This window comes from Macrotis lagotis, chromosome 7 (genome assembly GCF_037893015.1).
Source record: "Macrotis lagotis isolate mMagLag1 chromosome 7, bilby.v1.9.chrom.fasta, whole genome shotgun sequence".
Classification (NCBI taxonomy): Eukaryota; Metazoa; Chordata; class Mammalia; order Peramelemorphia; family Peramelidae; genus Macrotis; species Macrotis lagotis.
This window is the reverse complement of record NC_133664.1, coordinates 219,622,213-219,646,703: the sequence shown is the minus strand read 5'-3', so window position 1 is coordinate 219,646,703 and position 24,491 is coordinate 219,622,213. Positions and strand designations below refer to the sequence as shown.

Here is a 24,491-nt window from a genome sequence, read left to right as displayed (position 1 = left end):
GATTGAGTATTTTGGTCCTCCATGGGACCAAAGTAATTGTCTATGGTCAGGCTCCTTTTTTTTTTCTGGTTTACTCATTTCCCCAAGCCTATGCCTGGTTTTGGGGTGCTTCCTGAGCTTTTGAGTATTATTGGGACACCCCCACAAGGACCTCAGTGTGTGAAGCTCTGCTCTCTTGTCCTATGAATGACCACAAGCTCATCCCTCTGCTACAGGGCTGTGGGGGGGGGGGGGGGGGGGGGAGGCAGGCCCCTGCTCTATGCGGGGCCTAGACTACGACCAGGATCTGAATGTGGTCAGAGTCCCAGAGTCCTGTTCCAGGGACAGAGGACAGACCTCAGCAGTCTCCACTCTCTTACCTTTGGTGGGCTGAGCATTGAGGGCACAATTGCCTGGAAGTTCCTGCTGAGTGACTCCATGGGCTTGCTTCTGTTTCCTGGGATCTGGGCTGCTGGGGCTGTGGCCTTGCTGAGGTCCTTGGCTTTGTGCTCGCTTTAGCAGAGGTCTCCCTGCTGATCTTCCAAGTTGTGCTTGGTGCTCCCTGGGATGCTGGTCAGGAAACTGCTTTCTGTTGCTGGCAGCCAGCACTCCCAGGCAACCTGGGGCTGTTCCTGGGAGGCTGAAGTTCTTTTGCTGTGGTGCAGCCACCCCTCCAACCCCATGGAACAGAGTTTTTCCACTATTTTTCAGGCTACCTTGAGCTGGAGAATTGCCTCACTGGATCTTTCTGTGGGTTCTGTCTCTCAAAAATTTAGGTAGAGTCATAATTTTAAGGTTTTTGAAATGTTTTGGAGAGAACACTTAAGAGAGTATCTTCTCCTGCCACCATCTTGGCTCCTAAGAGGTGAAGCTTTTAACCTGAGCTAACTACTTCTATAGAATTCATGAGATATATGTCCCATCACTTGACGGATATAAATTCCCTGAAAAGGTCCTTCCTTAGTCCCTAGACTCTGGTTTTCTTTGTTGAATGGAATATATCACTCAATACTGACAAATCATTTGTAAAAATAGCTTAGTATATATAGACATATGAAGTGAAGAAGGAGATCAGGAGCCAAATTCAGCAAGTTAGCATATATAATGGTTCAATTCTGCTAATTCTCTCATTCTATACTGAGATTTCCTGTTATTTAGGAGAGATAATCCCAGGAACACTTACCTTTATTTACTTCCCAGTCAAGTTACTAACAACCTATCTCACTCTTTCACCTCTATAATTTCCTTTTTTACGTATTGATTAAAATCTCTTCCGGACAGAGTTCATATAAAGAATTTCTTTAAAAGTTATATTCCAAGAAGACAACAGAGAGACCTGCTGATCATTTTTGTCATTCAGAAGTCATTATGAGTTACTGTTTATCATTATGAGTTATTATTCTTGAAGAAACAGTTTGTTATAAGGTCAAAATCATTAATTGTTTCTATTTTTCTTTAGTTCCTTCCTGGACAAAGATAAGATACAGTTAAAACTATACATAATATTTTAATTCAAAAGACTTTCCTTCCCTTTCAAATTCTCAGTAATCTTCCAATTCAGAAACTTATCTTTGGGTCAATTTAGGCTTATCTTTTCTTATTCTGTATCCAAATAACATTTTATCCTTTTAAAAGTGATTGCTTAATCCCCACAACAGACATTATGAAATAGATAATATAGTTACCAGTTTGGCAGTAAATGCACAGCAACCATACCCACTAAGGTGTGATTTCTCTGTCTACCTACTATACCTACCTACATAAAGTAGGAGGAAAAAAAATAATTCTTTTCCAGAAATCTGTAGTTATTTGAAAAAACAAAAACAAAAATGATTTTAATTGGATAAAGTCCAAATCTTGTGTGTGTGTGTGTGTGTGTGTGTGTATAAAATCTTATCCTGGTCTCATAATTTTTGCTCATCTGTAAAAATGAGGGAGTTAAATTAGACAGACTCTAAGGTCTCTTCTTGGGCTAAAAATATTATCAACTGGGGACCTGAAGTTTCACAAAGAAAAGTTGTCAGCAAGGGCTTTAGAAAGATATGATTGGGAAAAACTACACACACACACACACACACACATACACACTCTTCAGAAAAACCAATAGAGGAATATGTTAGCAATTTCCCAAATTACAGATTGTGATTTAATATATCTAGCACTTGGCCCTAGCTCCATACTGATACCCAGCAAGTTTACAGACTAAAACTCTCCTCTGATGGGCTCACTATGTGGCAGTGACTCTGAATTTTCAAAGGTAGCGCAAAACTCTCACAGGCCCTACATCAAATTGGTAAGGTTGAGAATAGACTTGTCTGAGCACCTGTCTAGCTAAGTTCTAAAAGTTTCATCACTCAAATGACTGTAGAGTGAGTGTTTGCTTTAGCTAGAAATCCTCTCAAAGGTCATTAAATGATGGAAGTGTTGGGCTCTACATGGGAATAAGACATTAAAGAAATTAAATTTGCAAAGAACTGAAAAAGCTATGAACTTCTTTCTAAAAGGAAATAAAACTATTCACATCACTATTTTTAAAATACAAAATACATTATTTTTCAAAATACTGTACAGTATTAAAATACAGAATACAGTATTTTTTAAAACACAAAAATCCCTCGAGATAACTCTACTGTGTAAATAAAATATTCAGACATAAATAGTATATTACTTTACAAATAGATCAAAGATAAAGGGAAAGAGGAAATAAGTCACTGATCTAGCTTTGTTTTATACTACAAAGATTGGCAGAGACAAGTTATGAATGTTACTGACTTGCAAACTTTACACCACCAACAAACAAAACTACCCTTCCTTTCTATCTTAATACAGTCCCCCATGGTAGGGAATAATTGTTAGCTTCATTAAAAAAATAAAATTTTTAAAATAAGTTTTGGTCTAGAATGATGCTTTCATTACTCATTTTAACAGATAGGATGGAATAGAAAGTTTAGCATAGGATAAGACCATTCCAGAGAAGTCTGAGGCAACTTGAATAAATTAATGCAATCAAATGAGAAGTCGAACAATTTATAGAATGACAATATTATAAAGAAAAACAATTCTGAAAAACTTGTAAGAACATTGAATGACCAACCATGATTATAAATGAGCAATGAGGAAATCTGTGATCCTGCAGACAGAAAGATGAGGGACTCAAGATGAAAAACAACTCATGCTTTCAGAAACAGACAAATGGGAATTTGCTTTGTCTATGTATACTTATTATAAAGGATTTGTTTTTCTTTCTTACTCCTCTGGCCCACACCATTTGGGTTTAAGATGGGAGGAAGACAGGCCTAGGGAATGAGTAAAAAAAAGAAAAGAGATGGAAAAAAATTGTGAGTTTTTGTTTTTAATGCTCAGAAGAAAACAGAAGGACTGAAACTGAAAGAATCACAGAGAAGCAGGACAAGGAGTGTCATTTTTCCAGTCCAGGTCATTGGGCACTGGGGAATCAGGTCTTGAAAGAGGCCTAGAGACGGTAAAGAACAAAAAGGAGTCAAAGAAAATGATCCATGAGAAAAGTCTCAAATTAAAATATTGGCAACAGTCAACTAGAATTCCTGAAATAAATGAAGTAAGAGTTTACAAAGGAAAAAAAGAGCTAAGTAAATAATTTCACAAATTAAATTAAAGTGCTAGAGAAAAAGGAACAGGAAAAGAAATGAGATTTGGAGGAAAGACTTGAAAGGAAAACTAATAGCTTACTAGAAGTACAAAACCTTATCCAAGGAACAGACTAATTAGAAGTTAATGATTCCATGAGACTACAGGAAATATTGAAACAAAATCAAGAGATGAGACAAGATGAGAAGAGAAAATAATAGCTTATTTTAGAAATAAAGGATTTAGATAGCAATGCTGATCAGTGGAATGAATTTGGTAAACGATTAAGTGAAACTACTCAATTACTAGAGTAATCTATAGGTGTTTCTAATAAAGGACAATTTTCCTCCTTACTGCCTGTGAACAGGTTCATACTCTGAAAGTATCTCCACAAGGGTAAAAAAAGCTACTTACTCACCAGCTCTACTTAAAATTAAAATCCTGAAGCAGAAAAGCAAAGCATAGAGGGCTAATAGACAATGAAGAGAACAACTGAGTAGAAGAACATGGCCTGGCATGCTTCCCTATTCTGTTATTTTCTTCTGTTCTTTGAGAAGTTTATAAGGCTTAGAAGCCAACCACCCATGGTTGATCCCACACCAGGCAACTTAGCTCTCCAAGTAGCAAGTGAACTTCCCCTATCAAACTATGGACAGAAAAGGTATGATGGTTGTAGGTAAGACTTCATAACTTGGCAGAATAATAGCTGCTGAGTTGAAAATTTTGAAAACCCTCTATTAATGGAACATATACTTTTATTAAATGAGAAAAAGTCCCACATCCTACTTATGTGAACTAAATTGTCTAGGGTTTTAAATTTAAAAGAGGAAGAGATTGAATGAAAGGGGAAAGGAGTGGAAAATAGGGGAAACAGTACTGATGGGAAGGAATTATAGGAGGAAAAAAATTATATTTCAACCTGATTCTATGAACTGTTCAATAAAAAGCACAGGGCTAGGGGAGAAAGTAAAGGTGGCTTACAAAGCACAGATACACCTGGATATTTAACATATCAAATTCCAATACTGCCACACTACCACTTTCTCATGTACATAACAAGCTATCTGATCTATGAACCTATTCAGAATCTTTCTTTGAACTGCCTCACCAAAAAGAAGAGCTGAGCAATGATCCTGAGACGTGACAAAGTGGTGTGCCTAATCTCAAAGTCAGTGTATGTTTTGTACAGGAAAATGTAAACCAGCTGTAATGTTCTGTCTCCTCTAGGGTGAAGTTACACCACAATCCATCTAAAGATAGTCCAGTGATTGTATGTTTTCAGGGAAGCACGGAATTAAGCTCTGCCTAAGAAAGCTAAATAGGGCCATGGGGTGTGAGTGACTGAGGTTGTGGGGATAGCTTCAGAGTTTCCTTTCACATGACAAATCAAAGCCCTGGCTACTCAAGACAGATAAATATAGCCCAGTTTCACCACAACAATTCCATGGACTGGGAACAACAATATGACAAGGCCTAAGTTCCACCAACAATTCTTCCTGCAAAACATGCCACAGCTCAGGTTACTGAACTGGTTTGATTTATTGGGTAGAAACTTTTGGAGATATTTGACAAGGCCCAAGCTAACACAGATTTTTTAAGACACTTTTATAAGGAATGGTAAATGGTAAAGCTGGATTATGAGTACCTTCCTTGAAGTATCATTTTGTCTCTGCATCAAGACAACCTAATATAAAAGCCAGTCCATATCTCCATATAGATAGAAGCTCCAGGAATCCTTGAGAACAATCACCATGGACTTCTCATGGAAAAGAATGCCCAGTGGCGCCATGTAAAAAAGATCATCTGATAACAACATTTGCTCTACACGAAGTCCCAAACTCACTTGGACTAAAGTTCTTTAAGCAAAGTTTTCCCCGGTTATCTTATTTGTTTTAGGAGGCTAGATACAAGGAATTTTCCTATTTGCTATCTTTGTGGATAAAGACCTTGAGAAAGATGTCTTCTGAGAGACACTCAAGTGCCTTTTCTCATTCTCTTTTAAATTCTCTGCAGTTTGGTTTCAATTCAAACTATTCTTCCCAAAAATTACCAATGATCTCTTAACTGTCAAATCTAATGGCTTTTTTTCAGTTCTCATTTTTCTTGACCTCTATGACTGTTCTTTGATTCTAAGAACACTTTCTTCTTCTAGATCCTCTCTCCTTTCTAGATGTGATATTGATCTTTTCTGGTTGTCCTTCCTGTCTGACCACTCCTTAGCAGTTTCCTTTGCTGAATCTTCCTCCACACCATATCAACTAACTATGGATGTTCTTCAAGGTTTTGACCTGGGCCCTCTTCTCTTGTTTTTCACTCCCAGGGGTTCAGGATATTAATATCAGACTAAGTGAGGGCACCAGATCAACAGATCAGTCTGAAGCATAGAATTTTTTAACTTATCAATTAAAACTCCTCAGCCATATACCATCATGTCCAGCATGAATGCTTTTCAAATGTATAAAATAAAATGCCTAAGATTACAAAGGACACAAATTATGCTAAAATATAATTATCAATAAAATTTAAAAACCAGATTTACATACCCCAGGATAAGAACCCTTGCTTTTATACTTTCTTGATTGATGATCATATCAGCTCTGATGAATACAATTATCATCTCCTAAGTTTTCCATTTTCTTCCCTGAAGAAGTGAAAAAAGCCTTTATTAAGAATTTTGCCAAGGGCTTTGCTAACCAACTCCCTAAAAATTAGGATATACCAAACTGAAGTGAATGATTTGAGAAGATCACAAGAATTATTAAAAACAAAGACAAAAGACTAAGAAAAGAGGAAAATGTAAAGTATCTTATATAAAAAACAAATAACCTGGAAAACAAATGGAAGGACAATAACTTAAGAACCATGGATTAACTGAAATATATAACAGTAACAATAAAAAAATCTGGATATCATATTTCAAGAAATCATTTAAGAAAACTGTCGGGAAAAACTGGCACACAAGGATAATATGAAAATAGAAAGGATCCATTGATAATTTCCTGAAAGGAACCCCTGCCCCCAGCATAAAAACTCTCAATATTATTGCCAACATTAACAGTTTCTAGATAAAGAAAAATAACAAATACTAAGAAAACACAGTCCGGATCACATAAGATTTAGCAAGTTCTACTAAAAAAGAGGGGATTTTTCATGGAATAAGATATTCTAAAATGCATAAAAACTAAGTATAATCTTACATGGAAAAATGGATCATCAATGAAACTGAAAACTTTCAAAAGTTCTTGATCAAAAAACCAAAACTTGTAAAGAAAATAAGGAATTCAGGAGGTGAGAAAAGATAAATACAATGAACTAATTGTAAAGGACTTTATTTTTTATTTATTTATTTTTTTAAGTTTTTGCTAGGTACTGGGGTTAAGTGGCTTGCCCAAGGCCATACAGCTAGGTAATTATTAAGAATTATTAAGTGTCTGAGACCAGATTTGAACCCAGGTAATAACTCCTGACTTCAAGGCCGGTGCTTTATCCACTGTGCCACCTAGCCGCCCCTGTAAAGGACTTTATAGAGTTGAACTATTTACCTTCTAAAGGGAGAAGGAGAATAAATGAAACCTTTAGGATACTAACATGATAAATGAGAAAGAAGAACAAAAGTATTCAAAATCTCCATGATCAAAATTCATTAAGTCCTTTAGCATGTCATAATTTCACTAGTTTAAGAGAGTACTAAAGAACTAGATATCTCTCCCTATACCTTATCCCTCCTAAACCTATTCTTTGTCTGCCTTGAGATATCTAGTCCTTTAGTACTCTCTCAAATTAGTGGTCAATTAAGAGTTTATTAACTCTTTAATTTAATTAAAAGTAAGTTTAACTCTACATTGTCTGTCTATCTGTCTCCTTTTCTCCTCCTACTCATGTGCTGATGATCAGAGCTGGAGAACAATCAACCAAACCAATATTATCCACTACAAATGTATTTCCTAATCTCAACTGGGCTTTCACTATAGCAAGAAAATCATTTTATAATCATTGATTTTCTATTGCACACTCTAACAAGTATTTTTTTCTTCTTATGAATCCCTTCATTTCCCATCAGTCCTTTGCTACTTCAAATCTCAGTAGCTCACTATTGCTTCTAGATCTGGGAGTCTCTAAGACAAAATACAAACTCTTTTATTTGATTTTTAATTCCCTTTACAACCTGGTTCCAGGGGCAGCTAAGTGGTTCAGTCGTTAGGACACAGCCTGGAGACAGGAAGACTCATCTTTTATGAGATCAAATCTGACCTCAGACAAGTCACTTACCCCTGTTTGCCTCAGTTTTCTCATTTTAAAAATGAGCTGGAGAAGGAAATGGCAAACTACTCCAATATCTCTGCCAAGAAAATTCCAAATGGAGTCATGAAGAGCTGTACACAACTTGAAATATAACTAAACAATAACAAACAGTTTGGTCCCAATAGATCTTTGCAATCTCTTTACACATTATTCCCCTTCCCAAATCTAGGTTCTAGTCAAATTGCCTGTCTTCTTGTTTCTTCTCTCTAACATTCTACATTTCTTTTAAATGGCTGCTCCCCATATAGGCCTCTCCATATGCTCTTCTTATTGTCCTCATTTTGACCTCAGAGAATAACTTCCTCCAAGACTCAGATTGTGGCTGAGGTGAAAAGTAGCCTGTACCACTTTTTATCTAATCCCATTACTGATGTATCCCAATCTCTAACTGCTACAATGCTTTCACTAGCAGATTTTATTTAACTACCTTGTATTTATACCTTCTCACATTAAATGTAAACTTGAGGACAAACCACAGTGTCTAGCAAAGCGTGAGACTACTGAGTTCCATTTCCTCCTCTCTACATCTAAAAACCACCTGAACATAGAACTACATCTTAAATTACACTACAAAAATAGTAATCTTCAAAATGATTTGGAAATGATTTAAGAAATAGACTGATCAATGGGACAGACTAATAATAATAATAATAATAATAATAATAATAATAATAATAGCTAGCATTTATGTGGTATCTACTATATCATAAGTACTGTGCTAAGACCTTTCCAAATGAGACACATAAAAAACAAAAATTTTTTAAAAAGCATAGTAGTCTAGTGTTTTATAAACCTAAAGATTTCAACTATTTTGTAAAAAACTTATTAATTCAACAAAAATTTTTGGGAAAATTGGAAAGTAATCTGGTAGAAACTAGGCTTAGACCAACAATTACCATCTTAAACAAGATAAGCTATAAATAGGTACATGACTTGCATCATAAACAAATTAGAGGAGCAAGAAAGAACCCATCAGGTCTATGGATAGGAAAAAAGGTTCATGACCAACAAGAGATAGGGGAGAGAAAGGGCTCAATGAAGGTAAAACAGACAATTTAAATTTAAATTTGATTACATCAACTTTAACCATTTTTTTGTACAAACAAGATCAATCAGATGAAAATTAGAAGAGAAGTAGGTAAATGGGGGGAGGCAGAGTAAAACTGCAGCAAGTTTCTCTGATAAAGATCTCAATTCTAAATTCTATAAAGAACTGACTGAAATTTTTAAAAATAATAATCACTTCCTAATTGATAAATGGTCAAAAAATAAATAATGTGCTACAGTGGGGAAAAAATCCAAGTTATCAATAGTCAAATATTTGCTATAAATCATTAATAATTAGAAAAATGTAAAATTCTTAAGTTCTTTCTATGTTACACTTTTCAAATTGACAAAGTTAACACAAAAGAAAATAACCAATGATGGAGCTGTAATGGGAAAATTTTAATGAACTAATGGGACTAAGAACTGTTCCAACGATTACAGAGAGCAATTTGGAACTATGTCTAACTTTTTTCTTTTTTTTCTTTAATGTTTATTCTCATTTTGTACAAATAATTTTTTTATACATTAATAAAATACTCTTGTTTAAGAGTAAACGAAATACCCCCCCCATAAATATAGACTCGCTTGAGCGATAAAGTAAAGGGGAGAGAAAAAAATTAAAATAAAAAATATAAATAATAGTAATAATTGTAGGTATGGCCAGGTGGCACAATGGACAGAGCACCAGCCATGAAGCCAGGAGCACCTGAGCCCACATCCAGCCGTGTACACCCAACAATCACCCAGCCATGTGATATGCAAGCCACCCGAACCCCACTGCCCTGCAAAAACCAAAAGAAAAAAGAAAAAAAAAGACCCAAAATGAAGTAAAATAGCAATAATAGTAGGAGTGGCTGGGTGGCGGACAGAGCACTGGCCCTTGAGCCAGGAGCACCCGGGTCCAAATCCAGCCTCAGACACCCAACGATCACCCTGCTATGCGGCCCCAGGCAGGCCACCCAGCCCCTGCACGCCCCCCCCAAATAAAAATAATTTAAAAATGTGCTTTTTCCACCACTGCCATTGCTGATCATAACTCCCTCCTTTCGTATTTCTCCACTACCATGTACTATATTTTCTCTCTCCTTTCACTCTGACTCTGCTGTAGGGTAGCTGAGTGGCACAGCAGACAGGTCCCCGGCTCTGGGGCCATGAGGCCCCAAGCCCCCATACCACCCCTTTAGGCTCAGCATCCACCTGCCTGGCCCTATGGTCCCCAACAGGCCTTCCAATCCCAGCCCCTTGTGAGAAGTCAAAAAGAAAATGTGTTATATCTGATCACTCTCCCCCCATGGTCCATCCTCTCCTCCATCACTCACATCACCCCCCCTTCGCCCTGTCCCCCCCCTTACTCCAGATGTCTATACCCCATTGAGAATATATGCTGTTTCCTCTCCTAGCCACCTCTGATGAGAGCAAAGATTCCCTTATTCCCCCTTGCCTTTCCCCCCTTCCATATCACTGGAATAGCTCATTGTAATGAAGAAAAATCTTATTATATGAAATATCTTGGCCTATTCCCCTTCTCCTTTTTCTTTCTCCCATTACATTTCCCTTTTTTCTATTGACTCCATTTTTACACCATATTTTATCTTCAAATTCAGCTTTCCCCTGTGCTTCATCTATAAAAGCTCCTTCTACCTGCTCTGTTAATTGGGAAGGTTCATATGAGTATTATCAGTGTCATTTTTCTATACAACATTATTTAACAGTATGTATTCTTTGACTTGTTGATAATACTACCAAGCCTACATCTTAAAGAGATTAAAGAAGAAATGACATGCATAAAAATATTTATAGAAGTTCTTCTGGGATGACAAAGTAGTAGAAATTAAGAGAATGCCCATCAATTGAGTACTAGTTGAAAAAATTATGATATATGAATGTAACTGAATACTCTTCAACCATGAAGAAATGATGAAGGGGGCCAGTTTCAAAGAAACCTGGGAAATTTTGTATGAACTTATCTTTACATTGAGATTAAACTTACTTGCTTTTTTCTCAACATTAACCCATTATTTCTAGTTTAGCTTGGTCCCAGAAAATAAAGCAGATAAAATTTAATCTGTCATCCAAATGATTGCCACTCCAGAACAAAATTCCCAAGGGTTGCAGGATTCATTGTAGAGCAATTAACCTTAATTACAGCTGAACTACCTACCTCACAGTGAAAATGGAACATTAGAAACTTTAATAGATACTACTCAAATAAACAAATTCACAATCTCCTTTTCCCCAGATCAATTCAAATAGGAAAAGAGCAAAAGTTTTAGCAAGTCTGCTAACTCACTCTCTCCCAGGTCAGCAATTTATCTTCTATCCTGTTCTGTTCTAATTCTACTTAGCTCCAAGAATCATGCCCTAGGGAATCTCTGCTCTTCTTTTCTTCCATTCACTGATCTCTTCAGCTTGAAAAGCTCATTACAGAGAGAATAACTTTCACAAAAGTTCAAATATGGGGGGAGGGAGCCAAGATGGGGAAAGAGAGGAACTCTCTTAGGTGCTCTCTCATAAAACTTCAAAACTAAAGACTTTAACTAAACTTTCGAGAGACAGAACCCACAGAGGAACCCAGTGAGGCAGTTCTCCTACTCAAGGTAAACTGGAAAAGAGCAGAAAGGCTCTGCTCCCAGTGGTCGGAGGGGCAGCCAGCCAGAGGGGTGGCCTGCCAGAGCAGAAGAACTTCAGCCTCCTGGAGGCAGGCCCAGGGCGCTGGGAGCCGGCTCACAGCAGTAGGGGAGTCTCCTGAGCTACACCCCGCCCCGGGGAGCACCAGACACAAACTGGGGGAACAGCTGGGACCTCTGCCAGAGTGAGCAAGTGAAACCCAGCCTTCAGGGCACACAGCCAGCAAGGTGGTCTTTCCGAAGCCCAGACCTAGGAACAGAAGCAGGCAGAGCTGGTAAGCAGGAATGAGCCCATTGAACCTAGGGAGGGGAGTGAAGAGAGAGAGACTGAGGAGCTCTGCCCCTGGAATAGGACTCTGGGGCTCTGACCACATTCCGATCCTGATCGCAGTCTAGACCCCCCCCCCGACCTTAGCCCTGTGGCAGAGGGGGGCGCATGTAGTCATTCACAGACCAGGAGGGAAGACAGAGACTCACACACTGAGACCCTTGTGGGAGTGTCCCAAAAGCTCAGGAAGCACCCCAAAACCAGGCTCAGACTGGAAAAATGAGCAAGCAGAGAAACAAGAGGAAGACCATTGAGAAATATTTTGCATATGAGCCCAAGAAGGATCAAAACACTCAGTCTGAAGATGAGGAAGCACAAGCTCCTGCATCTAAAGACTCCCAAGAAAAACAGAAATTGGGCTCAGGCTATGACAGAGATCAAAAAAGACTCTGAAAATCAACTGAGCAAGTTAGAAGAAAAACTGGGGAAAGAAATGAGAGAGATGCAGGAAAAACATGAAAATGAAGTGAGCAGCCTAGTCAAGGAAATCCAAAAAAATGCTGAAGAAAATAGCATGCTAAAAACCAGCTTAGGTCAAATGGATAAAACAGTTCAAAAAGTTATTGAAGAGAAGAATGCTTTAAAAAGCAGAATTGGCCAAATGGAAAAAGAGATAAGAAAGCTCTCTGAGGAAAACAAATCCTTCAGACAAAGAATAGAACTCAGGGAGATGGATGAATTTACAAGAAACCAGGACTCATTACTTCAAAACCAAAAAAATGAAAAATTAGAAGAAAATGTGAAACATCTCATTGAAAAAACAACTGATATGGAAAACAGACTTAGGAAAGAAAATTTAAAAATTATTGGAATACCTGAAAGTTATGATCAGGAAAAGAGCCTTGACATCATTTTCAAAGAATTACTACAGGAAAACTGCCCTGATATTCTAGAAGCAGAGGGCAAAATAGAAATGGACAGAATCCACCGATCCCCCAGAGAAAGAGATCCCAAAAAACCAACCCCTAGGAATACTATAGCCAAGTTCCAGAGCTCCCAAGTCAAAAAGAAAATATTACAAGCAGCCAGGACACAGTTCAAATATCGTGGAGATGCAGTCAGAATCACACAGGACTTAGCAGCAACTACATTGGAAGCTTGTAGGGCTTGGAATATAATATACCGGAAGGCAAAAGAGCTTAGAATGCAGCCAAGAATTAACTACCCAGCAAGGCTGAATGTCCTCTTCCAGGGAAAAAGATGGACTTTCAATGAACCAGGGGAATTTCAAATGTTCCTGTTGGAATGGCCAGAGCTGAACAGAAGGTTTGATCTTCAGATACAGGACTGAGGTGAAGCATGGAGATTGGAAGAGAGGGGGAAAATATGAGGGACTTAATGATGATGAACTGCATGTATTCCTGCATAGAAAAATGACACCAATAATACTCATATGAACCTTCTCGGTTAATAGAGCAGGTAGAGGGAGCTTTTATAGTTGAAGCACAGGAGAAAGCTGAATTCGAAGATAAAATATGGTGTAAAAATGGAGTCAACAGAGAAAAAGGGAAATGTAATGGGAGAAAGAAAGAGGAGAGGGGGGAAATAGGCCAAGATATTTCACATAATAAGATTTGTTTTATTACAATGAGCTATTGCAATGATATGGAAGTGGGGAAAGCAAGTGGGAATAAGGGAATCTTTGCTCTCATCAGAGGTGGCTAGGAGAGGAAACAGCATATATACTCAATGGGGTATAGACATCTGGAGTAAGAAGAAAAGAGGGGGACGGGGGAAGGGGGGTAATGTGAGTGATGGAGGAGAGGATGGACCATGGGGGGAGAGTGGTCAGATATAACACATTTTCCTTTTTACTTCTTGCAAGGGCCTGGGATTGGATAGCCTGTCTGGGACCATAGGGCCAGGTGGATGCTTGGGCCTAAGGGGTGGTATGAGGGCTCAGGGCCTCTTGGCCCCAGTGCCAGGGATCTGTCTGCTGCGCCACTCAGATACCCTCCCCAGCAGAGTCAGAGTGAAAGGAGAGAGAAAATATAGTACATGATAGTGGAGAAATACAAAAGGAGGGAGTTGCGATCAGCAAAGGCAAAGGTGGAAAAATATGGAAGTAACTTTTGTGATGGATTTACCATAAAGAATATGATCCACCCACAACAGAGTTGTTGGTGTTGGAACAAAGACTGAAGCACATTTTTTATTATTATTATGGGGGGGGGTGTAGGGCAAATGGGGCTGGGTGGCCTGCCTGGAGCCACATAGCAGGGTGATCTTTGGGTGTCTGATGCCGGGTTTGAACCCGGGTGCTCCTGGCTCAAGGGCCAGCCACCCAACCACCCCTATTATTATTACTATTTTTATTTTATTTTGGGTTTTTTCCTTTTTTTTTTGGTTTTTGCAGGGCAGTGGGGTTGAGGTGGCTTGCATGTCACATGGCTGGGTGATTGTTGGGTGTACGGGGCCGGATATGTGCTCGGGTGCTCCTGGCTCCAGGGCTGGGGCTTCGTCCATTGCCCCACCTGGCCATACTTAAAATTATTACTATTATTTTTTTAATTTTAGTTTTTTTCTCTCCCCTTTACTTTATAGCTCAAGAGAGTCTATATTTTGTGGGGGGGAGGGGTATTGTTTACTCTCAAACAAGAATATTTTATTAATGTATATAAAAAAATTATTTGTACAAAAAGAGAATAAATAAATATTTAAAAAAATAAACCTTACAACCAAAAAATTCAAATATCCAACCTCCTTCAATGAGATCCAACTCAATGAGGTCTTAGAGAAAGCTTAGTTCCTGATGCATATAGTCCAGTGTTTGCTGCAGATTATCCCTTTTCTGACTTCTACTAAACTCATAGTTTTTAATGATCCTTTCCCCCATTTTTCCCCCTCTAGGTTAATGAAATTATCTCCCAATTCTTTCAACTGATCCTCTCATGATGTAATCTGAGTCCTTTACAATTCTGATTGTTGTCATTCTAATACTTTCCAGCCTATCAATTTCCATCCTAAAATGTGGCATCCAGAGCATATACTTATGATATCTAACCAGGAATCAATCAAGAAGCACCTATTAGTAAACTGATCCCTGTACCATGGACAAAAAACAAAATTAAGTTAGCAAGCTGCTTAAAAGTAAGGACATTCTACTATTACTTTCAACTTTGGTTGATAGAACATAAATGTATGCACTTATGCTAAGATTGCAGTCCACTAAAACCCAACTATGTTGCTTTGAGATGAACTGTTGTATAGGCACAGCTCCCTCATTTTATAAAACCAATGTTAAACAACAATACCCATTTGGTTTCATATGTGAATTCGATAAGCATGCTACCTCATTATATCTTTTTTCCAAGTTGCTGATAAGAAATGTTAAATAACGTGGAATTAAGCACTGATCCTACACTAAAATAGGTGTCACTCCCTTTCCATTTCAGTAAGGTGAGAAATACTATGGCAGGTGTTTTATTTTCCAAAATCTTTCAGAAATCACTGACTAAGGCTTAGCAATCACATTTACCTCCTAATATATATTTTATCTGGAACTGCTAGCTTGAATCCATTAAAGGCAATATGGGCAGGGATTTCTATCTCACTAATTAGCATTTCAGCTCCTCAGGGGTCACTTTTGCTCTGTTCTTCCCAATTTAGGTTTCTTTGTTGGGTTTTTTTTTTTAGGTTTTTGCAAGGCAAATGGGGTTAAGTGGCTTGCCCAAGGCCACACAGCTAGCTAAGTGTCTGAGACCAGATTTGAACCCAGGTACTCCTTACCCCTGACTCCAAGGCTGGTGCTTTATCCACTATGCTACCTAGCTACCCCAATTTAGATATCTTTGGCAGAGAAAATAGAATTAAAGTAAACATTGAACACTTTCCCTGTCCCATCATATTTCAATTGTTCCATGACTGGATCAGAAGATCCAGACACTTTTAATGAGTCTGTTTTTTGATATTATTTAAATTACACTTACACTTACACACACACACACACACACAGACACAGACACAAACTCAATCATTGTTACAGTCCTTAGTTTTCCTTCTCAACAGTTCTGGGTCTGGTGATTTGAATTTAGAGAGTACAATTCTCTAACTATTTCTCTACTTATTATCTTGATTAACTTTAATAGCTTGCTTGATACCAACATTGTTGTATTTGACATGAGTTTTGTTGCTTTTTATATTGTTGTGGTCTTTCTTTATACTGTTGTGGTCATTACTTATATTGTTCTTTTGGCCCTGCCTGCTCTCTTCATTCTAAATCTCTTCATATAAGTGCTCCCACATTTCTCTGAATTCTTCATTTTTATGATGATATAGTATCTGTTACATTCACAAAGCACAGTTTGTTCAGATATGCCCCAATCACTATACATATTTTTTGTTATTGCACATAAAGTAGCTTATAAACTAAAAGGATATACTAGCAGGCAGAAATACAAGAAAGTAGCAATTAATCAACATGTGCTATGTACTGGTCTAAGTATTGGAATTAGGAAAAGTACCTTTGAAGAACTGACATTCTATTAGTAGGGAAACAAGGCAAAGGACTCTTGAGTGAAGATCAGAGATAGAAACAGAAGTGATGCTACATCAGATACCATAATCCAAAGGGAAAGAAAAGGGAAGAATTCAAGAAATAGATCACAAACCTAGCATCCAAGCAGGATAAACAGCAATGAGGAGGGCTTCAAGTTTTTAGATATTTACTGGACTCTTTTCTCTCTGACATATAGTCAGATTTTTTGGATGTGCTGATTGGATGATGTAGAAAGCAGAATCTATAAAATTAGCACATTAATAATACTGAACTAAATCTAATAAGATGACATCTGGTTGAGAAAACTCCCTGTACCAATGCAGATGTGAATATCTTAAAGAACTGTTTAGAACACCGGGAGGGTATATGACTTCTTCAGGTCACACTAACAGGATGTGGATCCTACTTCAGAAATTCCAGAATATCTGAAACATATCTTAAACATCATTTAAGGGGATAAAAGGAATATTCAAATATTTAGATTTTAAACAATAAGCTCAAAATGAAGAGGACATGGCTAGAAAGCAGTTTGTCTGGAAAAGACCTAAGGTTTTAGGACACTACAAGCTCTCTTAGTCAAGAATGTTATTTGGCAGACAAAATGGGTTAATGTGTGATTCACCTTAGGTTGTAATAAAGCAAACATAATATACAAACAACATTTGAATACTATCCTCCATCTGTCACCGAATATATAGATAGTATCCAAACAAAAGTAACCATGATGTTGAAAGGTTTTAAGAGTTTTCCATGTAAGGTCTTGCTGAAGGAACTGGGGATGGTAAAATTAAAAAAGACCTTGGAGTCATCTGATTGTTATTTTCAAGAGTCTGAAGGACTCAATGTATACCATGGAAACAATGTAAAGACTAACAGACTACCTTCTGTGCAGGTGGGGGGAGGGAAGCAAGATTAGGGGATATATTGTAAAACTCAAAATAAATAAAATCTTTCTTAAAAAAAGAATCTGAAGGAACTAAGACATGAATCACTCGTTATTCTTGATTCTTTTAGGAAAAACCAGGATTAACAGATAGAAACTATAGAACAGCATTAGAACAGGCTAGGTGTCATGAAAATCTTTAGGAGCTAGCCTAAACTAGTTTGGACTAGATTGGTAATTACTAGATTTCTTATTTTAAAATTCTTCAAGATCATACCTTTGCACATATTGGAATGACAATTCCATTTCAAGTATTGGTTAAATTAGATGGCTTCTAAGGTCCCTTTTAATTCTGAAAATCCATTTTCCTCTTATCAACAATCTGCCTTTGATTTCAAATAATGTTATTATCAAATCTACAAAAAAGACCAAGTAGCAACTCAACAATAAAGTTTTGTGAAGGGTCATTACAATAAGAGTTCTGTCCCTAGTAAAAATAGTACAGGAAGACATTAATTTTTATTGAAACAGAGGAGATTTAAATAGAAATTTTCTTGGTGGTGGAAGACTCTTGTGAACTGTATGCCTCTTAAGATAATGAAAGAGATCTTTTGGGCCACAGTAACCCATTTAGTCAGCTCTGAAGGGGTAAGGGGAAATGCTTTCTCAAGTCCCTATACATCTTAACAGACTATTCTAGATGATCAGACAGTGCTAACTGCCTATTTTAATAAGCTGATGTAGCTCCCTAAATGGATATGAAGATATCTGTATATGTATGAATGGGTGTATGAGTGTGTGTACATATGTATGTATGTATGAATGAATATCTAATGCTGGAAAAGGATTTCTCACCAACAAATTAAAAAAATTTACATAAAGTTTAAATCTTATTCTATCTTAGCAAGTATTATTATCCCTATTTAATACATAATGAACTCAGTCTACTTTACCAGTAGCCAAAATATAAAAAGTGACAGTCAGAATTCAAAAGGAGGTCTGACATAGCTCCTTCCAAGTTGCTTTTCTATAAACCTCCAAAAACCATCAAGGTATGATGACAATGAGGAAGCCACAAAATTCCTAAGTATAGCCTTAATTAAATTAAAATCTAACTGAGAAGTGTTAAAATATTATTTTAATTAATAATTAATAATAATAATAATAATGAATTTGTGACTTTCCTAAATCAGCATATAATTTCCAGGGATCCATTTCCCTTTGAGTTTGACATTCCTAGCATAGATATTATACAATTAGTCCTCACATTTTATATAAATCTAAAGCTTTTTCTTCCCAGTTAAAATTAATTTTAAGTTTGTTAACCAGCACATTCAGGATAAATTATTCTAGATTCTCAGACAAAACATTAAATATATTGCAAACATTAAATGAGTGTCAATATTTACATTATTATTATTCACTTTGATTCATTTTGTGGCATGTTTTAGGTCCAATCAATGTTATTTTTGATCAATTTTTTTTAATCAGAAGATAAGATTGTCTCAATAAATTCAATATATCCAGTGATAATAAAAAGAATATGCTAATATTATTTCATTATAGAAAAAACAATATTTACTTTTCAAATAGCCTCTTATTTGGTTGGAAGTATCATTCCCCAAGTTATTCAAGAAGGTAAGGTACCTTTAAAGTAAATAGAATTAGAGAAAGTGGGGTTGAGGGAAGAGGCAGAGAGAAAGGATATAAGAGAAAAGATTCAAAGAAATGTTAGAATGTTCTTTAGGAGATACTATAGACTGAAATAAGTAGAAGTAAGTGAACTTACAATAAAAAAAAGGAAAATGTTGAGCAGACAAACTATAACCCATTTTAGTGAATTAAAGATGAAGTATCCCTCCTTTCAATAGAAGGGTAATAGATTATAGATATGGAACCAGTCAGTAAGAATTTATTAAGCACTTAATGTATACCAACTTAATGCTAAGCAATTTCAAGGACAGAAAATGAAATAAGGTACCTATGTTTTCAGAGATAAAATATACATTTATCTAATTTGCTTTGCTTAACTTCATTGTAAAGGAAGGTTTGGGAAGTGGGGAAGGAAGAAAAATGTGGGGGAAAAAAATCAATAAAATATTTATTAAAATAAAACTTTAAGGGGCAGCTAGGTGGTGCAATGGATAGAGCACCAGCCCTGGTGTCAGGAGTACCTGAATTCAAATCAGGCCTTGGACACTTAATAATTACCTAGCTGTTTGGCCTTGGGCAAGCCACTTAACCCCACTGCCTAGCAAAGAAACTAAAAAACAAAACAAAACAAAAAAAACTTCAGGCTAGTGACATTCTCTTCCTGGAGCAGCCAGATCTCTTTGTAATCTCTTGGAGTATCTTTCTGAGATATAAAAAGTACAAGAGGCTGGCACACTGATCTGGAGACTTTCCCATCTAAGTGAGTGAACTGAATACAGTCTGTCTTGGCAGTGATTTCTAAGGATGACCATTTTAAAGAGTGTACAGTGAATCACCAATGAAAAGGTAGGAAAGGTTGCTTCTTGAAGTGGGTTAGCTCACATCCTAGTTAAGGAAGTTATCTAAAATTTGGAAAGTCTGGAAAAGTATCTGAAAAAAACCAACAACAAAAGCCAACAAAATAATACAGCCACCTAAATGGATGGAAGACAAAAACCAAGACAAAAGGAACAGCATTATTTACTATGAAGAAAAAATTCGTGACCATTTGTCTCCTAGGGTATCAAATAGCATTAAAGGTGGATAGAACAATACTGGTACAATATCAATAACCAGGTCCTGAATGATACAGAAACTCTTTGCTATAATAAAGTCAAAAGGACTCATATTACAGCAGGGGAGATTTGAGTCTGTTGTTGTGGAATACTGTTATTTTTTTTAAATCAAATTAGGTGGCCAAAATCTCCTCTTGAAACTCTGTAATAACTTCCTGGAGTCCCTGTAATTCCACAAACCTTTTTCAGCAAAACCTGAAGTTTATAATTTACCAAACAATGATCACAAAGTCCAATGCAAAATATAGTTAAAAATTTCTTGTATCTCAGAAGTGGGAAATAGGAAATGGGAACCCCCTCTATCCCAAACCATAAATACTTCCAGGAAGACATGCAAGTCTGCAAGATTCTCCTAACTCAACAAAAGTGATGAGCTTCTCAGAGAAAAACACAAAAAGCCTCAAGGTGGAGACCTAAGGAATTATTAAGGAACAGTAGAGAACAATATATCAATGACCAACAAGTAATACCTCAGCATTCAACTGGAAGATATTAATCTTACTGATAGATCTATAGAGCCCTCTCTGGTGCTTTAGGATTATTAGAAACCTCAGAGCCCCTTAGGTGTTTTGATCTGAGCAGTTCAGTTCTGTTCTGAGGGTTCAAATAGGAAAGACAGTAAAGAAAAAGAGGCAGACCATGTTAAAGGCATAAAGGACTGGGACTTGCTCTTTCTCATAGAGTGTGAGAGAAAACAGTAAACAAACATGGTTGGAAAGGTGAAGAGATCTTAGCTGATTTTTCACTCATCATTATCAGACAAAGGAGGGTAGAACACATCCACACTCACAGAATCTGCTGTAGAAAGGCATCAAATGAAACAATGCAGAGAAAGTTGGGGTAAAGAGAAAAGTTAATACCAAGGAGGTAGAATAAAGGGGGGGAAAAATCCTGAACCCAAGGGACAAAATGAGAAAAAAGAAAAGAATTAGAATTTAAGGCTGTGTATACCTTTAATATTTTTTCGTATTGGAAATTAGTTGAAAAAGTTGTGGTGGTAAAATGGAACACTATTATGTAATACAAGGTACAAAAGAGATATTTTTAAAGAATTATAGGTAATGATAAGGCTTGAAGTGAGCAGAAGTAAGGAAATAAGCTTTGACTTAAGAATTCTCATACAATACAATGACAGACCAACCATCATGTCTCCAGAAGTTCTATAATGCAACCTCCTGACGGAGAGATGATGAAGACAGAAACACATTTTTGGACATGGCCACGTGTAGATTTCATTTTATTTAACTATGAGTATTTGTTACAAAGGTTTTTTTTTCTTTCTTTTTTCTTATTTGGAGAGAAGAATGGAGAAGTTTAGCAGTAATGATGTCAAAAAAAGGTCACTGAAATACTTTTTGTTTTAATGTACAGAAGCAGGAGAAGAAAAGTCAGCTGAAAACACAGGACAGTTTTGAAAGTTATAATTTTCAAATTGCAATGACTGTTATTAATTTTTTAAGAGCAAGCAGACTGGAATACTTAAGAGAATTCTCTTTTTGTGTTCTCCTGTGTATAGAGAAATGTCCTCTTTTTTAAGGGATTTATATTCAGAATTTTTTTAGTGTTAGGTAAGCTAAAAAGGCTAACAAATTTAAGATGACCAGTACAAGTGCTAGCTAAAAGCCTTAGTGGTGGACATTTGCTATAATAACATTCCTAAAAGCAGCTGCAAAACAAAAACAACAAAAATATTGTTCAAGACATATTTTCACTTTGTGGAATAATTAATCTTTCTGAAAGACCAGTTATGATATAGTTTTCCAGTTTCTGCTCACAGGACCAGGCTATAGTATTAAGGGGCAGGGAGGGTTTTCTCCAGAGTAAGGCAAATTTTCACACCCCACAGAATATATTCCTTAGAGAACTATCATTTATCAAACCTGTAACAAATCCAGTACTCAAATGAACCTCCAGATAAAAATCAAACTTCCATTTTGAATATGCATATCAATTTCAAGAGTTTTTCACATAGACTACTCCCAGCTACTCCAAAAAGCAAGTCACACAATCACCCAATAAAGAAAATGTGATTAAGAAAAAGCAAAGTAACAACCAAATAAAAAAATTCCCCAGAATCATTCAACTGATTGGAAAAGTCATAAAGTGGAACCAAATAGAAGTTTAGAGGCACTAAGGAAGGAATAAAAAGACTTGATGAAAAAAAATCAATATGGCAGATTAAAATCAGTACTGATTTAACTGCTAATATCAAAAAAGAAGCCCCAAATTAAACTACTTGGAAATCTACCCACCAAAACTCATAGAAATTTTATGGATACAATTACAAAATATTCTTTTTTTTTTCTTTTGGTTTTTGCAAGGCAATGGGGTTAAATGACTTGTCTGAGGAAACACAGCTAGGCAATTATTAAGTGTCTGAGGCCAAATTTTAACTCAGGTACTCCTAACTCCAGGGCCAGTGCTCTATCTATTGCACCACCTCCCCACCTCGAAATATTCTTAAATAAAAAAGGTCTACATAATAGGGAAAATATTAATTTTTCCTTGTGGGTAGGTCAAACCAAAATAATAAAAATGATACTACCTAAATTACTTATTAAGTGCCATATTTAAACTAGTAAATGATTTCTTTATAGAGTTAGTAGAAATAATGAAATTTATCTAGAAGAACAAAAGTCAAAGGTCCCAAAGATATAATAGGAAAAAGTAGGAAAAAAGTGTCATAGCAAAATCAGATCTCTATATTACAAAGTGGTAATCACTTAAATGGTTTGGCACTGGTTAAAAAATGGAGAGTTAAAATAGTGGCAGAACAGATTAAGTATACAATATACTGAAAAAAGTAGACAATAGCACAGTGTTCAATAAATAAAATCCTAATTACTGCGCTCACTATATTGGGATTAAAATCACACCACATATTATAAACCAAGGTAAATTACAAATGGCTACATGATTTGGAAATAGAAAGTCTTATCATTAAAAAAATAAGCAAATATTATTGCAACTATGAATAAGCTAAGAATTTATGATCAGTTATAGGATAGAGAATCACATTAGGAAAACTGGCAATTATGATCATGTAAAATTGAAAAAATGCACAAAATTAATGCAATTAAAATAAGAAGGGAAAAGTTAACTGAGTAAAATTATGACAGTAAACTTCTCTGATAGAGGTCTTTTTCCAAAATATAAAGAACTGGCTCAACTATATCAGAGCTATTTTCAACAGATTAAACAACAGAAACAGGCAATTCTCAAAGGAAGAAATCCAAGTTATGAACAGACAAAAAAAGAAAATGCTAAGTTATGTAATAATTTTGAAAATTTAAATAAAAGCAATTCTGAGGTTCCCTATCATATTTAAATTGAGAAAAATGACAACTGGATGAGGGATTAAAAGAAAATAAGAACACTGGACGTGATTCTATCATGGTTCTTTACCAGTCAATAAGTCTTTATATTAGGCACCTCCTATGTGCTATGTCCTATAAAGAAAGGTACAAAGACAATAATCCCTGCTCTCATTGAGCTCCTAGTCTATAGAGGAAAAGAGTATTCATACTATATTCAAACAAAATATCCACAGGATAAATTAGACATAATCAATACAGAGAATTCAAAAGACTCAGGAAAAGCTTCTTTTAGAGTATGGGATTTTGGATAGGATTTTAGATGGCACTTGAAGAAAGTTGGGGAAGCCAACAGGTGGAGATGAGGAGGAGAACAGAGCACTCTAGACATGGTGAACATCCAGTGAAAATGCTCACAGTCTGGAGTTGAAGTGTTCTGTGATAAAGAAGCTAGTGTTGCTGAGCTGGAGAGTATTTGCAGAGGAGGAAGGTATAGGAAGGCTGGAAAGGTGGGAACTTTAAATGGCAGAGTATTTTATATTTGATCTTGAAGGTGACAGGGAGCCACTGGAGTTTATAGAATAAGGCGATGACATGGATCTGTGCTTTAGGAAGATCATTTTGGCAAGTGAATGGAGTATGCACTATGGTGAGGAACAAATTGAGGCAGATTTGTCTTACTTTGTTTCCTCAGTTTTCAGTAGAGTTTCCTGGCACTTAGCAAGAATTTCCTAAATAATTTTTGAACTAATATATTTTTGGTGGAGCCATAACTTGGCCCAGTCACTCTGGGAAATTTGGAACCTACCCAAAAAGTCACTTAACTGCATAACCCTTTATCCAGCAAGGCAACCATTTGGTCAATTCAACAAAAATGAATCAAAGAGAATAGAAAAGAAAAAGACCACATGAATACAAATATTTTCAGTAGTTCCTTTTGTGGTAGCAAAGAACTAGAAACTAAGGCATCAATTAAAGAATGACTGGGGAAAAAAAAGAATGAATAAAATGGCATAAGAATGTGATGAAATACTATTGTGCTGGGACGGCTAGGTGGTGCAATGGATAAAGCACTGGCCCTGGAGTCAGGAGTACCTGGGTTCAAATCCGATCTCAGACACTTAATAATTACCTAGCTG

General features: G+C 36.5%; 1 protein-coding gene across 9 annotated transcripts in view; it reads right to left on the bottom strand.

The window, feature by feature from the left end:
• Positions 1 to 24,491, bottom strand: part of MICAL3 (microtubule associated monooxygenase, calponin and LIM domain containing 3) — a 347,386-nt gene that overhangs the window by 186,920 nt on the left and 135,975 nt on the right. For 6 of the 9 annotated variants that reach the window (XM_074194932.1, XM_074194929.1, XM_074194926.1 and 3 more), the window contains one exon: positions 6,129 to 6,226. The exons of the other annotated variants lie outside the window; for them this stretch is intronic. The gene's annotated coding sequence lies outside the window, so the exon portion shown is untranslated. The remainder of the gene's footprint in view (positions 1 to 6,128; positions 6,227 to 24,491) is intronic. 9 annotated transcript variants of the gene reach the window in all.